At 42.9% G+C, this 16995-nt stretch overlaps 1 long non-coding RNA gene across 1 annotated transcript; it reads right to left on the reverse strand.

The window, feature by feature from the left end:
- Nucleotides 1-8494: 8494 nt before the first annotated feature.
- Nucleotides 8495-10256, reverse strand: LOC147752107 (uncharacterized). Its single transcript, XR_015315017.1, has 3 exons — nt 10136-10256; nt 9348-9526; nt 8495-8952 (listed from the first exon to the last, which is right to left on the reverse strand). It is a non-coding gene; the product is annotated as an uncharacterized LOC147752107 (long non-coding RNA).
- Nucleotides 10257-16995: the final 6739 nt, after the last annotated feature.

Consider the following 16995-nt stretch of genomic DNA (forward strand, 5'->3'; position numbering starts at 1 on the left):
AAATGTCTAAAGTGGTAAGCAGTACGTATGAATAGGTTATTAAACCTTTTGCTGAAACCCTTTCTTAACTTTCTGCTGTTACCACTGCAAGCGCCATTCACCCCTTTTGCTTCTACCGTTACTTGCTTCCTACTTGCGTACCCGCATTCACACTTATTGTACGCATGACTAATCAGTGAGACGGGTTTTTTTTCTCATTCTCCCTGTGACAGGAAACTCGTCTAGCGAGTGTGCGCTTCTTTGCTATTCTGCTTTACCGATGCCGGTTCAGGAGTTCTACTAGGACAAAGTTACCTGTTTCTTTGCATCACTATCGCCTTACCACGGCTGCTTGTCGCTTTCTCATAGCCAACTATCTTAGATAGTCTAGACTTCGAGGCAGAGACTGCACGACCCCCTGCCTCGATACCGCTGTCTCAAGCCGCCAGGTTTCCGCTGTGATACCGATATGCGGGTGCATAGCCAATGAGATACATGTCCACGACGAGATTGGCCCGCCTTTCGCCAATGCTAGGTCTCCGGCTTCTTCTGTGTTTTTATCTGACAGATCACAATGAATACCTCTGTCTCGGCTGTCGTTAGTGGTGGCAATACCTGGCAATGCGCCGGGCCGATCCTACGTACTAGAGACTCATAAGCGGATAGCAGAAGCTTCTATGCAGAAGCTTCTACTCAGAACCATAATGGATAGCAGCGCCTACGTATAAGCATGGTGGAATAGAAGCTTCTATCACTTAGTAGCCTCGTATCGCAATCGCACAAAAAATCCATGGTTAGTAAATGCTTACAAGAAAGCGGCTCATTTCTGGCGGTCACCACTGTCCCTTTTTGCACCTTCTACCCCTCCCCCTCCCCCCTCTCCCCATGCTGTCTTTATGTTGGAACATATGTAATGTTTTATTGGTTGAAATGTAGGACCCGTTACCCGTTGACACTAAGTGGGTACCATTTGTGGGGGGTTCGGCGGAGAATCTTCAAATTTGCATGGGTTGTGGTACCTGGAGATACACAGACTAGGTGTGGTCGACGACCTGTAGAATATTCGATGTTTTCTAAGTGAAATTATTGTAGATTTGTAAAAAAAAAAGGTCCAGTGAACGAATCTATCGTGCACCTTACGCAGAGTTGATAGTGCGAACTCTAACAAGTTAGGCAATAGCAACAAACACGCGGTACATTGGTAGGAAGTCTAGGAGAGCACCACATCTTTGTTAATCCCATAAACACAGTTGCCTATTATTTTACAGCGGTAGTAGCAAAGTCTTCGTGCGCTTGACAAAATGTAACTAAAAAACCTTCAGAACAATCATCTTAGCATATTACACTATTAGACCAAATAAGTTTTGTTGAATTGATAGTCCATTCATAATATGATAATGGCTCAAACTGAACTTGTAAATAATTGGGATTTTTCAGTGGCATACAGAGTGTTTTATGTATTGAAGTTGAATAATTTCTAGCCGTACTGTGCATACAACTACCCTACCATTGTCAGTCTCCCGTTTAAACGAATAAGGGTTTAATTGAACTTTTTACAAAGCAATGAACATCGTCCATTTATCCACGACACTATATAATTTTGTGCTTGTACATATGGAATTTATATATCGCAATGTTCCACGCGGACTCCACAACAGTTAAGTAATTGAAGAAGCTTATTATTATATAACAATGTTGCAATCGTGTACAGGTCCACTATTTCTTCGACGGAGTACAGATATTTCGCCTTCTAAAGAAGTTTCTAGGTAACCTCCAACAGGGCAGCGCCTGCGGTGGCCCATATTGCATTGAGGCTGCAATCGTCTTATGATACCGATATTAGCAACAGGTGCTTGTGCAGGCCGCGTGTTCAGGACACTCGGGGTCTCTAGGAACGATGCCCCACGTCCTCAGCACCTACAGGAAGAAGCAGGGCAAAAATAGATCTAGCCGAACCCCTCCAGTCCTATTTCTATTTTAGACAATAAAAACAATCATTCGCTGGATCCTTGCGAGGGGAAAACATAACCTGCGGCGATGGCTACTCCCCACCTTTCCTAAACATGCTCTCCCCAAAGACTCGTTGATACATCGTACGCTGCTTCCGTGTTGCGCATACCTTTTGTGTAATTTGTGTTCTTTTTCTCGAAGTGAACTTTGTTTTGGTAGCCGTCTGTTTTGTAAAACGTTTTGAAGCACGTAATATAATTGATGCGTCTAACATATGGTTTAATAATATATAAACTAACAGTACAATTTCAATATGCTTTTTAAAAAAACTTTATGCTTTCTCTAAATTGCACTATATATATATATATATATATATATATATATATACCATCTACTCGGTATTTTTGCTCGGTTCATTTTTATTGTTAGCTTGAAGTCCTCAAAAGTTTATCTCTAGTGATGATATATTAGAAAACACGCTACCCTTATCAAGTACGGACCATTTCTCCGCCGTCTGTTTTTCCATCAATACTTTTGTCATCGACTACCTTCGATCTATGATAAACTCGTCGTTTTGACCCTATGTCCGTCCAGCGTTGCACCAGTTGCAATCCAATCCAAACTGCAAACTTATTCGGGATCGACTGTTGGCCGCTTCCAAACCCAGCTTTAAGTTTTGCCACGGTGACCATAACACCATTAATTTCCACGCAGTGTTAACAGTTAATTGTTAAGTTAGTAGGCTTTACGCGTGGCTGGGCCAAAATCGAAGTAAGCAATGGAGCATGCCAATAGCAACAATAAGGTGTGCGTGTGTTCGTGACTAGAATATTGAAACCTTTGTAGCCTCGCCTATAAAATTGAACCACCGCAGTTGGATGGCAAGAGCTCGAAGATACACGATCATATTAGAGGCCGCAAGCGATTAAAATAAGAGACGGAACCGGTCTTCAGTTGATAGGATTGCCCGCAGGAATATATTGATGCCTTCTCGAAGACGCCGTACTAAACGTTCGAAACGACAGATGCCAGTAGACAGAGGGACGGTGTACAACACGTCTATTAGTCAATGTTGCAACAAACAGCTGTACGTGGTCGTCATCTCCTATTTGTGACTGAGCTGCTGATAACAGTGAAAGCAGACCACCTCGCGGTGCTATAGCTATTTCTTTATACTTTTCCTTGTCTATCGTCGTGTGGCCGGGCGTCCTTATTCGGTCGCTAGTGTTCAGTCTCTACTGTTTTCCATAAATTTTACTATCCTGCAGGCCCTTTCCCTCTAATCAGCCTTCTTTAGCTACATTGTCGTAGGGGCGCGCCTCGACAAGTCCTTCAGGCTCCGCCGGCACTACTCCTGATCCGGCCGGCCATATAGCTGTACGCCAACGACTGTTAACCGGTCCGCGCGAATGAAGACTTAGGCCCCTTCGCAGAGTTATTTAACTCTATCAGCCTTTTTTACTAAGTCGTCATCATCACTGACCGCTATACTCTCCGCCATTGACTCGAATATCGCAAGCTAATGTCTGTCTCCTGACAAACGTCATAGGAGACTTTTTACCGAATATCTTGCGTTGGACAGTTGCCGGGTGGCCAAGCTTATCTAAACCCGCCTAGCACTGCTGTCTAGTTGTAACCTGTACCTATCACTACGACTATTTCTGTCTCGCGCTTTGCGTGCGCAAGACAGAACCAGAAATTCACAGATTCGCTCGCGGAGAGAATCGCAGAATTCAGACAGACACACCCGCTTGCCCGCCAGCTCACACGCAAGCACGCCCGATCCGTTACTGATCATCGTTGCTGCCGCCGATGGTTTCTCCCGGCGACTACCAGACGGCGCCAGGGGTACCTCGACAATCGGTCCTTGCGCTCCCCTCACCGCGATTGGCCACGAAGCCGGTGGCCAGTCTGCGCGAACCACCGTCGGATTCGGATTGTTCGGGACACTCGAAAAGCCGCCGGAACACAAAACGCACAGCACGCACCCAACTATAGAGAAACAGGAATGATTCAACTATATCCGCGCACCAATACATGTTCTCTGGACAGGTGAATTGTTGCCTACAACCTGGTTAAAGCGGTCAGACCAGAATACCCTGTTGCTGGCATAGAGGGGTGGAACACCCTCTGGCATTTGTACGGCAGCTGTATTGAAGAAGTCGAGCTATACAGCTTCCTTAGCGATCCCGATGAGGAGAGCAAATCAAACTGCCGCTATGGCAATCCTATAGTAAAGTGTGGACACGCTTCGATGTGAGTTAGAACGGAAGAAAAGGCGAAAGCAATTGCTGAAAGAAAAGGAAAAATAGGAAGAAGGAAAATAATTAAAATTAATTGTGTTTATAATCATAATCATCGCTACCATTAAATTGTGTTTTATATATATACCGTGGGCGATGTTGATGGAAGTTCGCATTGCTACCAGTAATCGCGATTATACAACTCGCTAAGTTCAACGGTTCTGTTAATCTACGAAATCCCCAAAAATTCTCATGTTTGTCATTTTCGTCTGCCTACGTTTCTCGCTTGTTTAATATTGTCGTCACACTGTAGAATATCTATAAGATCTACAATGTGAGCCCGTTGAAGGTTCAGAAACGAGATTTGGTGCAGAAAACGACAGGCCATCAGCCTAAATACCTGTTACGGGAAAGGCCGCAGTAGTTTTACTCCACTTTAGGATGTTATTAGTGGTTAGAGGATCCAGTGCACGTTGTCCTCCTAGTGTTTTAGTAACGTTAGTATGTATCGTATTGGAGTTTATGAGCTGGAGAAAGAAGATCGCTTATGGTTAGGATACTAGCTTACAGATTACGTGGTAGCAGAAGTTTGTGTCGTCAGTGAGTGTTCGTGAAGTGTCGCAAATAAAGCATCAAGTAAAAGTAAGCTGTGCCTCTCAGCGAAGTAGCAGCCAATAGAAGTACTGTTTTTCAAACAAGAGAAGTTCAATGAGTTCGATAAATTGTGTTGTCTCGAGCTACCCAACACGCTTTTGCGGAGCTGCCTAGCTACACCTGTGGATTTCGGGGACTTTGTCCCCATGAGCTTAGGCTCTGCCGGAGTGCGTGTCTTCACAAGGGTTTGCGTCTGTATGTGTATGTCTGTGTCCCAGAAAGCCACAGGGAAACGAAGCAGCTCTCAAGAGCGATACGCAAACTCCGCTTCTAGGTTTGCTAACCCACTGAAATACAGTGAGTTCTGTTACAGTCAATTGGAAACTGTTATGCCTAGGCTAGAATTGCTTAATGTTGCCGTGAATCATCAACATCTACAATAACGGCTCTAGTATTGAAGAAAACGGGTTGGTCCGTGGCTTCCTTTTGTTCGAAGTCGTGACCCCCCCCCCCCTTAATACCCCTCCGGATGTGTCAACGTGCGACCACCAACCTGTAGAGCTAGGAGCGACCGGCTAGGGTGCGAAGCCGCAGAGGCACTGTAGTGCAGCGAGACCGTGATCGTCGCAACGCATTTCAAATAAATACAGCGGAAGCTACAAGTGTCAAGCAAATATCCATATATCTCTTTATATATAGATACCTCATGATGTATATTTATCTGTGATCAGCGCCAATCTGCGTGCCTCTTCCGATAAATGTTGGTGTCAACAACTTGATAAAGAAATATTTCTCTGTTCCACTAAAATGTGCCTACAGCCCCGCTCTGGATAGGATTACTCAGGATATCTGTCGTTTTTTTATAGTAACGTAATCTTGTTGTTGTTAATTAATGGTATAATCACATTCTGTACGGAACGCCGACGGGACTACTACAAAACTAGAATCGGACTACTCACTGCCGCAAAATGTAAGTACTATGTATAGTCAATGCACGAGTTCTTTGACCGATTCCACTGTAAGCTATATAATACGTATAAGCAGACAAAGTGTTGGAGTATAGAGGGCGAGCTTGTTGCATGGTACAATGTGGTAATGGCTCAAATCATGTGAATGAGTTGATCGTGCTGTTGAACAAACACCTGATGGAGTGCTTTTACTGAGTAGTGTGAACGCAGACCATAGACAGACAATAGCGGTCGCCAAAAATGACCTGCGAGAGTTAACGCACCATATCTTTGAGGCGATCACAACCTGCAAAAAGGAGAGACGATGCCGATTCGCGTATGTTGAAGCAAATCTTAGAGATTTAACTGGCGACAACCATCTATAAAATGTCATAGATAGTCATATTATGTTTGTGCTATAGTTAGGACGCTAACGACTGGCCGAAACTCAAGGGTTTCGTTAGAGTAAACACAATTTTATGGTACATATCATATCTTAGCTATACAACTTAGCCCCATGAATAAACATGACCTAAACGTTCTCATCTTTAAACTTACGGCATTTCGTACACGTAGCATGCGAAATGTCGTATATTTCTTAGACTTTACTAATGGTAAAATCCAGTGAGTTGAGTATGTGGGCACTTTATTCCGGTTCCCTATAACTGTGTTTTCTCCAATAAGCGATAGGCCAGCAGCCTTGCCACAAGTGCGCCCAAGTTCTTCTTGGAACTAGTGGCAGCCTAATGATTAGATCAAAGTAGCTTACTGTTCGATGGGTAGTGAACACAATAGAAGCTTGCGTCCCAACTGTAAAGTGCGTGCAAAGAATGGCCAGCAAGTAGGGACAGTTTAGTACGAGATATACCCGTGACGCGTGCAGACGTTGTTACATGTTGGAAAAATCGGCCTGCTGCTAGATCGAAAAGCCCGACAGCGGATAACGACCCTTAGTACAATATCTAAAAATCGAAGGAAGACTCTGCAACGCACAAGAAGGAGATACAAAGAGATGTTCATCTCTGCACGGCTTCACATTGTAAATAACCTGGTTGACTGTTTGCCTGTCTGGCTGAACTTGTCCTGCAGCCTCAACATTTAACTTAGCCGATTCCTGCCCATCCGTCCTAATAAGACGAAGCTGTTTTGATTCAACCGTTGCAGAAATGTTCCGAATGTCTACATATGTTATCATATGACTATTTTTATTTGAAGTCAATCCGCTTTATCTCCGTTCCTCGAAAAGTCTAAAGTTCGATCTTCACAATAATGAAGCCCTTTGCTCTACTCGGAGGCCCTTTACACCTAATTAGGGACGGACCGATTTCAGGTAATAAGCTGAGCTCCCAGAGCTGGACACTAGTACGATTGAGGCTGTCATCTGGGTCCGGTAACATTGTATTGTACATGTGAGAGAAGCCGGGCAACAAGCACTTCACTGGGGAGCCAACCACCGCGAAAGACTGCTTCCTCCACTGAATCACGTGCTGCTAGTCGTCAAAAGTTAATCGCGTTTCTTCACCAACATGTATAACCTAACTGGTCTTATCATTATAACACAATTTTACAATTGTTGATTCGGATCTTGGCCACGCACGTGTACTTAGATTATACAGGCGTATAAACTGCATGTACATCGTGAAACCACAGCGACAAAAAAATGTTAAGGAAACAGTTAACAGTATACAATTCTTACACATGAAGGGCAACCCTGTGACAACTGTACGGATTATATAAGCAAAGAATGGCATAAACAGCTTCGAAAAAAAAAAAAAACAGTCATTATAACTTAAAATGTACGTTCGATAAAATCACATCGTATATAGACACGGTACTCATATAATCATAGATATGTTTAGGTGCTATAACATACGGAATAGGTCAAACAATGTAATCGTTTGGGCGAACGGTATACGAATGTGTACGATGTGCTTTCGGACAGGTTGTTTTGCAACTTTTTACAACGAGAATCCAAAGCATCATAACAACACACCCATCTATTGACGTACGTTCGCTGTGAACCTCTGAAAAACCAACTGCTAAATAGACAACTCAGAGGGTATTCCCGGGCTCGCCGACCACCCGCAATGTTTAAGAACGAGATGATTTAGGCGCGAAATTCAAACGGTTTAATTTAGTCTTTAGCATCTGGACCAGCCGCAGTCCCTAGCGTATAGAAACCAACACAGTATATCGTGTGTTTCCTTTTATGTGTGCCTAATAATTCACGAGCAAAACAATACAGATCATTCCATCTTCATCATTAAAAAAATTATAGCATTAGCATCAGGAATCAATAAATAAGTAATGAACGACCCAATGGCCAACGCACGTCACTACATTCCCATTCGCCAGACATGTGATGCTAATCAATGAAGCACCGCGTTGTTAATTTTTCATGATGGTATCATTCTGAAGTCGCTTGTTGTCCGGAGCTCATATTTACCTGTCACACGACTCAGCACCATAGTGTGCCGTTACGACGAATCTTTATGCCATAAAAACACTCGATTCGTATGATGCCTCGATGTCTCTTCTGCGTAGAGCAATATTTCGAGGGACGGCAGGATTATATGAACGGTACAATTTATCGGGCCACTAACAAGAGCTCTCGAGTGAGATTGTGAATTGCCGATGAATTAAAGATAATGAGTTAGTCGCAATAGAAAAGCCAATTCAATAGAAGATGTAGCGAGGCGGAGAACGCTAAAAAAGAGAGAAAAAAAAAAAAAAGCTATTTTATTTTATTCGAACTTGTTCTCTGCCTCTGGCCGACCGAGACTCCCCGCTACGGTGATACAGTTTTCGTTCGGGGGCTAAAAAGTTACGGCAGCACAAAGATGAACAGCTACGCGTCAGCTGGGAGATCGATTCATTCATTTATTGTACAGCGAAAGTATTAGAACGAGTTCGCTGTGCTGTTGCAACGACCACTGCCATTAAGAAGAACGTGGTCTGGTAATGGCATCGATTCTGGTGTAGCTCCAGCCTATCGATGGTCGGATGAATCACCATTAGAGGATATGTCACACACAGACAGTAGAGATATACGCTTTCGGGTCTCCTTTGCCAGTTCAGGATCCACATGCTTTTCTGTTTACGGGGATTGCGACTGCTCATAATCAGTGATTAATTGAAGGATGGGTTCCTCGGCTAGATTTTAGGTAGATACGCTCAGTGTGCTTGCAATAGTACGAGTGTGCTTTTATACGGCCTATAGTTAGCGTAAAGGGGTGTTCCTGCATCAATTACAGTGAGGGGGAAAGGAGGGGAGGGGGGTAATAAATTGTTTTATGGCAGAAATTATTCAGGGTGAAAACACTGATCCGTATATATTCTTCAAATAATTTTAACTTGCAGAAACGCAATTAATAATAAAATGATAGCTTAGTGCCAAAAATGACCGTGCAAGGCGGTAACATCGCCTAAAAATTCGACTGGTCTCAACGTCTACATTTGTGGCGACATGAATGTAAAACATCGTATTAGAACCTACGTAAACAGGATATGAACAATGCGTAAGATCTATAGATTTCGAATAACTACAAAAAAAGCGTTTTCACTGTGGACCAATAGCTTTAGTTGATAGTTTGTCCTCGCGGTCTGTGAAGTGCTACCCAGAAAAAGAAGGTACCTTTCAGAAGATGTTGACGAAGAAGAAAAACTGGCCTTTGGCGACCTTAAAAACGTGTCAGAGCTGCAAAAACGACGCGAAGCGACTAGATCGATTGACATGATCCCTGGACTTAAAGACGAGCAAATCTGCCACCAGCGGCATAACCATGTTCCCATAATCGGGAATTTCCACAATAGCTTATGCCAATATACCACCGAGAAAGTCACACGACCACACCACAGCACCGGAGTTAAGTTTTAAGTGTGCCAAGACCGACAATATTAAAAAGATATGAAGATGATTCAACATGAAATAAATGAATACATTGCGATTTATAAGCTGGCTATAAACGAACCCCGTAAAGCTAAACTGTCATTCATGCGTGCGTACGATTCAGCAGTAAGAAACAAAAGTATATCTGATAGAAACAAATCAGAAGACAGAAACAGAATCGAAGACAGAAAACAGAGAGACTCAACATTGATTGGGAGCATTGGAAAATAAAAAGCTTAAATACATTGCAACTGGCAAAGTCCGCGCGGTCAACTATTGATTTAAACATGGTCCATATAGTGTTCAAGCTTCTTTCTACCTACTACAGTCCTTATACGATGCACTTTTCACTAGAACAAACATTTACTAATGCCATAACTCGTAGCGCCGTCCTCATTTACCGTCGTGATTCTCACCCACTAACCCTCAATGACGAATTGCCTTTACGCTGATCCTGATAAACTTAGATCGACACCAGCACGCCCCCCTACATACGTGGAAAATTCAACAAAACATTACAATAAGAATAATACCCGATGCTAGTAAACAGTCATCGATTGGCGTGAGCTCCGCTTCCATCGACTTCAAGCTCGAAAGCTATTTTTAGTCGTTCGTTGTTTTCGGGTTTCACCATATCGCCACGTTCCGCCCCGCACAATCAACGAATCGCACGTCGTCTGTTCTAACGACGATTGTTTTTCTTCGTTATCTCGTTTGGTAGGTACGTTCTGACCGTTTTAGAGGGGGTAAAGAGGGCGTCGACCCTTAATAGTAGCTCAGTCAGGTCCAGATCGAAGCTGGAACATTACGGTAGTTAAGTAAGCTCTCTTTAGTTGTCGGACAGGAAGAATAAACAGATCCTAGGGCACGTGCTGAAACACTCTATTTCTGTTGGTCAAATGGGCGCAATTACGTTTAAATAACGAACAATGGCAACGGTTCCATATGAATAGGACAAATGTTCAGGACGACACCATTAGTATAATAACATAATAACGATCAATAGATAGGATACATTACAATTTTTGTATTTATTTCACTTTCGTTTCTGTATTACATTTTGTTTGTTCCGGGCACCTTCCTCAGACCGTTACCGCTACCGTGGCTACTATCAACTACGAAAAGAAGGGGCAAGTTAATCTTTCAATCAACCGATCAGATGAATAATGTAAATAAAAATACAGATCATACGTATAGCACACCAACACAGCAGTAACAATAAATTAGACTCTTCTACCCTTTTACTTCGTACAAAATTTTTCATACGCTATCGTTTCAATATATCAACACACGAACTACTCGTTCTTTTCTGGCTGATGCTACTGTTCTACTGTAGCATATCTGAAGCTTTATGCTGTCGTACTTTCTTGCCGTTCGTATATATATATATATATATGTGCCTTAATGGCACCTAGGTCTTAGGTAACCTGGATTTTAGTTCGGACCTATGCAGGGAGAGGTGACACTCGAAACATTTCGCTAATACAACTCTATCTGGCAGGCGATGCAAACCCATGACTCTGTCGCGTTTCGCTGAAATCAGTTTGAATGAAGAAGGCAATAATAGCGAAAAGGTCCCGAATGACATGACCCAGCTCGAGACAAAAATCTGGGCTGGCTGAAGTCAGATGTAGAAATATCACAATGTTGTTATTTTGCTCTGCCGTATAAAACGTTAGTGGCCGCTTATGAATTCGCGTCATTTATTTACATAACGACGCCCGATCACAGCTACCGTGGGTCTGGGTACTAAAACAATTGCTAACAATAAAATGGCCATATGGCAAAAATGCTAAATGCGTAGGTAATTTACTTTGATGCGCAATAATTGCCCCTACCGAAATGAATATATATATATATATATATGTATTGTTTGTCCTATATTGTGGAATACGATCAGTGGGAAAGAGGCGTCCGGAAAAATGTTAATGGCTTTGCTGGATTTTTTTGTTTTTGTTCGAAAGAAAAGCACGAGAAGTCCGTAGTAAAAGTAAGTACGCACGATTTGTTATTGTTGTTGTTTTTGTAGGTTTCAAACATTGTTTGACCTGCCAAAACAGGGCAAATAAACGATTTGTGTATAGGGGAAGATGTGCGTAAGAAATCTACTTCTTTCATAGACGCAGCCGGCATATAGACAATCAGAATTATACAATTAGGATATATATATACCAATTGATTTGTGTGAATGACTCATAGCGTAGATGAAATGCAATAATAGACGCTTGAAACGTGAAGGTTCAGTGTGATGAATGCGATCAGAGAAACTGAGTTCTATAATATCAGGGGTCGTTTCTAGCTCGATCTGTAGGTAACACAGTCGCCTTTGGGACCGGCTAAAAGCCGAAGAACAGAATAGATGAAGTCACAATGCGCTTTTTCATTCTCATAGGAATATTGATCCCGGACTGTCTGGCGTGATCGCACCTATAGCTACAGCCTGGCTACACCTATACATCCTGTGTCGTAGTATCCTGTTGACATCTTGCTTCCTCGAAGTGTACAATGATTTTTTTTACACCGCGATATATGATGATTACACGTAGGTTCTTAGCGTCCCCAAAATAACATCGTCTATGCATGAAAAAGGGAGGGAATTTACATACTGCAACCTGTGACAACACCCGAACAATCCTACCTACTACTCTATTACAGAATCGTAATGTTCAACCTTGATGATTTGTCACTAATATGAGGATGTTGTTAGGTTCAAAAAACACCGACAATATTTGCTTTTAGGGATTGGTCAATATAAAACGTGTCACAGACATGTTAGCGTACCCCAGCTATCTGTGGTCCTACCTGTATGTTGTCAAAATACATAGATGTAACCTCAGCTGTAGCAATCCCTGCTAACTGATCTATTCAGTGGCGTCTACGACAACACCGATCAGCAATAACGTACACATCCAGAGTTACATACGCCTATTTTCATTGAATGATCTCAATTTTAGCTGACAACGGACATTCGTACAAGTCTGCTCATTATTGCTTTGCATTCTGTTTGCTATGTGTGCCACCAGCCATGGCAAACTCTTCTTTTACAACTCGATGCTATGCTACATTGCCTCGTTGGTTCTCCTCGCCCCCGTCTCGCCACTGAGCCCTCGAGCTTACGTTCTCATGCAAAGCGCCGTACGCAATGTCTCCTATATTCACAAATGTGCCCATATGTATTTACATTGTCGAACAGCAGAGCGATGTACTATGTGAACGAGGCAGGAGAAAACGACGGCGATGTGAATCGTAGTGGGCGTAAAGCACATGCTGCCCTTAGCAACACTATATATGAAATTCTGCCTCTATTCGCGGACATTCTCAAGCAAGGTAGGTGACCGTTTACGTGCCAGCACGGTTTTGGGGATTGCACTCGAGGTAAAAACAGCGGTGATAGCGTAGGTGAGGAGCAAGCGTTGAAGGTCGCGCGTGCTGACTGCCAGCTATCTTGAACAGGTCTAGATTTTCAATTGGACCATCGAACTTCCTCAGTCGAACTGCTACACTTCCTGAACTATCCTCTACAAAGTGGCTTTCCGGGGTATCTGAGGGGTGTTGGCGATTTCGGCCATAGTTATATCCCGAGGTGACCTGTTGTGCGATGGTTAGTAAATCGTTGCTAGACTCGTTATTTTACGCTGTTCCGTGTCCTTTTTAGAAAGCATCACCATGCGTATGTTCACTATTTCAGTTCACGGTTTCTCTAGCAGGCACAGAACCCCCGTCTAACTCCCCCTATGGCAGCTAGCAGCTTCTGCAGTTGCTCAACCCTGCTATATTGAGTCGACTTTGGGCTTTACGGCCATTCAGTAATCATAAATTGGAAATAACAATGTCTGCGCTATACACATACACAGATAATAGAGACTAACAGGCCTGGAGGGTGGAAGATAGGCGGAGGCCGGGAAGATGTTGTTGTAATATAATATATCGTTTGCATAAAAATGCACAGTGCAATACAATTTAATAAAGAAAAGGTATCGAAGGGAATTGAACCCTTCGGACGACGTACGAGCAAGTTAGAATAAGTGTGTAGGTGGCTAAGTAAACACACGTGGCAATTTCATTGTTCCAGCGCACGAACATCTGCGTGAAAGCCTATCTCCTGTCAGAATATACCACACGCGGAAATATCTTGTGGAAATGTTGAAATAGGCTCAATTGTAAAGTGACATGTAACTGGGTAACAAGCACATAAATAGCAAATCGTTAAAATCGAGAACAGTTTTGCAGAAGAAAAAAAAAACACTTTTCTATTGTGCAATTATAAAATCGGACCTTTTATTAGACAGTCGAATCCGCACTAAATTTGTAACCATATAATTTACACATGCGTATATACGATACATATAAGCATCCACTGATGTTTATACCAGCAGTGACAAACGTGGTATTCGACTCGCTTCTATATGGCCCTGCGTAGAGTACAACATGCCTATAATACGACCGTCGCAGTATTTCAATAAATAACAAAAACAGACAAAAAGTATAATGACAACTCCTTCACCTCCGACATTTCTGTATGGCCACATAGCGTTGACTTACAGCTAAAATTTGTCGGTTATCGACATGTCGGAGACGTTAACCCTGGCTAGTAGCGAAAAAAAAAAAAAAAAAACACATTTCTATTCGCCATCGCCTCGACAATCAGCGACACTTGAACAGCCACCGCGTTTGGCCCCCGTCTAGGTAAAAGTCGTCTATACTGGGCGAACGACGACGACGACGACGAAGGTCCCCAGATTTATCGAACAACGAAGAAGACGGTGTCGGATAAGGATAGCTATAAGAATTACGGTCAGAACACAAAATTGCTAAAGTTTGTCTATTGGTCGTGACAATATGATGATGCACCGTCTGGCTATAGATCCTAAGCAGTCGTAACGAAGAGGATGGCATGTAGTTGACGCAGTAGCAGCAGACGGCATCCAGCGTCGATTCAACACGCGGCAAACAATGCGAAGCAAATCTGTCATCGTGCCAAAAAAACTGTAATTGTTTGGTAGTATTACACGGGTGGAGATAAAATATCCCGCACTGCTTTGGTCCAGCTGCAAATACCCCGACACGTCTAGATTACAGGAACTGAGTCGGCGGGTCGTGATCAAGGTTCTAGTGAAGACTTAGTATATATTAATCTTATTAACAATTAGCTATAGATGAACAATGCGTCCCTTACGAGGGATGCTACTATCTAACAGATAAAAATAGCGTTTCTAACTTCAGATACATGGCTAATTGTGTTTATTTGTAGTTAGACATACTTAAGCCTTGAAGTTGCAGCATTTTTCTGACTAGGGTAAATGGCAACTTCAGCTATAACGGGGTGGTATTTTTCAACCAAAAACAAGCTGCAATTTATGAGAGATGTTATGTATTCTTTAGGGCGGCAGAACTGTTCGCATCATAAATGCGCCAGTGTTCGTACTGAACATCGTTCTGTTTTTTTTTTTTTTGTTAGAGAATAAAATGGATCTAATTTTTTATGTGTGGCCTTTATGTCCGACAATACGGGATAAATGCCGCGGGCCAAATACCAAATACGCACGCTGAAACAATTCGAGATGAGCCTTGAAGCCCGTTGTTGGGCGGATCTTGCATTGAAAAACGCCAACATTTCCGACAAGCTTGTCGGAGCATGCCCATAGGCAATAAGATAGGCACGTAACAGGTCTCCCTATGCTCACACTAAACGTAATTACGTAGGAAAAAGCGCTTTCGTAAATCATGCAAATTATTCGATTGTACTTACCAAACTTATTTAAGTTTGCTTCGAACGTGCTTCGTTCCATGATAGCACTCGCTATTTAAATAAAGATAGGAGACTAATAGATATGTAAAATTTTTTTTTCAATTCCAACGTTTTCGTGTACGTTAATTTGCATACAATAAGAAATAAACGACCTATTAACGCATGGCGAACCTTTCCTTTGCCTTGATACAAATTTATAATCCGCTAGATGGTGCAAAATCAACTATAGCACAAGCGCCACACGATAACCCTTGACTATAGCAAAGGTCACGAGCGTTCTAAACGTGTGTTTGGCGTCAGCTTTTTGGCCCTGCTTGCCATCTGCAATCTGCGACCATATATATATATAAACTGTAAATGACAACGCTGTGCCTATTCAACTTACCCGTGCCTTCCACCACCTACCGGACCATTCATCTCCAGCAGTGTTAATAACAACAACAACGACGATGATACGAGGCCGACAAAAGAGAAAACGAACTAGTTTACCAAATGTCATACCCATGAAAGCCACCAATCGAAGTCATCGAAACTTCAGAACGCCGAGAAGGCAGTGTTACAGGTGTAATATACGTGTAATGTGTGACCTGCGTTAATGCTGTCAGCTGCGTGTGCTGTCCACGTGACGTGTTCGATATAAGCAGGAGACTAGGTGACTTAAGCTATGGCAAAGGAGTGCCCCTTTACAAACACATCATTTGCTTTTACCGTCGTGGCTAAAAGCTGGCGGATCTACCTCAAATCCCAATCGCGGAAAGGCAGTGCTTGAAACGGAAAGTGGCGCACGGTCGCCGTCGTACTCGTCGAACGACGAACAGAGAACCGCGCGGCTGGGCTCCTTTCAAAACACCGCCATTGTCGAACATTGAACCCGTTTTGGACATCTGAACTTAACAGCTTCGGTCGGACTGAACGCATTGAAAGCTACATGCATTCAATAAAACATCGAAGCATAGACTCTTCAAATCCAATGCTGTGCACCGGCGAACGACGGGACCCCGAACTGGACTGCATGTTGTTGCTTGGTAACAGCTGCAGCTCTACTAATAGTACTATAAAAGTTGGCCGGGGGGGGGGTTATTGAAAGCGGACTGATGAGTAGAGCTGCTTCGAGAAATAGCAAATTCTACAAGGTTGCTGTCGGTGTGGTCCGCGATAGATACGGCCGTCGGCTGAATTGACGACGGTGACTAAAAACGTCAAATCTTTCTTCAAACGCTCTTGGGCTAGAATACGTTGAGGGAGTGAAGCGGGAGCAGTCGGGGAGTTTACAGAGTGTGTCGTTCTGCTCCAGGATTCTTGAAGCTTCTTAAAGATCGTTTCTGCTAGCAGAAGTGCATGAACAGCCTATGCAAGTGCCTGTAAACTGATCCGTCAGATATATTTTCTGTGTTCTTTCTTCATTTCTGCCATTTTTACGAAGAAGTTCAGACTGTTTCCAGGATTCCACCTACTGCTTCTACAGGAACTGTTTATCATTATTTCAATAGGGTACCTGACTCCGAAGAAAAGAGTGGAATGGTCAAAAGAGTAAAATTATATTAAGGCATTGGTGTGACCGAAGGATTTGAAAGTTTTCAACGCCAGTGAAAGTATTTCAAGGTATTGGAAAACGAATGAAAGGGAAATGAAAAAGTGTTTTAA

This window comes from Varroa jacobsoni, unplaced genomic scaffold, assembly GCF_002532875.2.
Source record: "Varroa jacobsoni isolate VJ856 unplaced genomic scaffold, vjacob_1.0 contig00033, whole genome shotgun sequence".
NCBI lineage: Eukaryota > Metazoa > Arthropoda > Arachnida > Mesostigmata > Varroidae > Varroa > Varroa jacobsoni.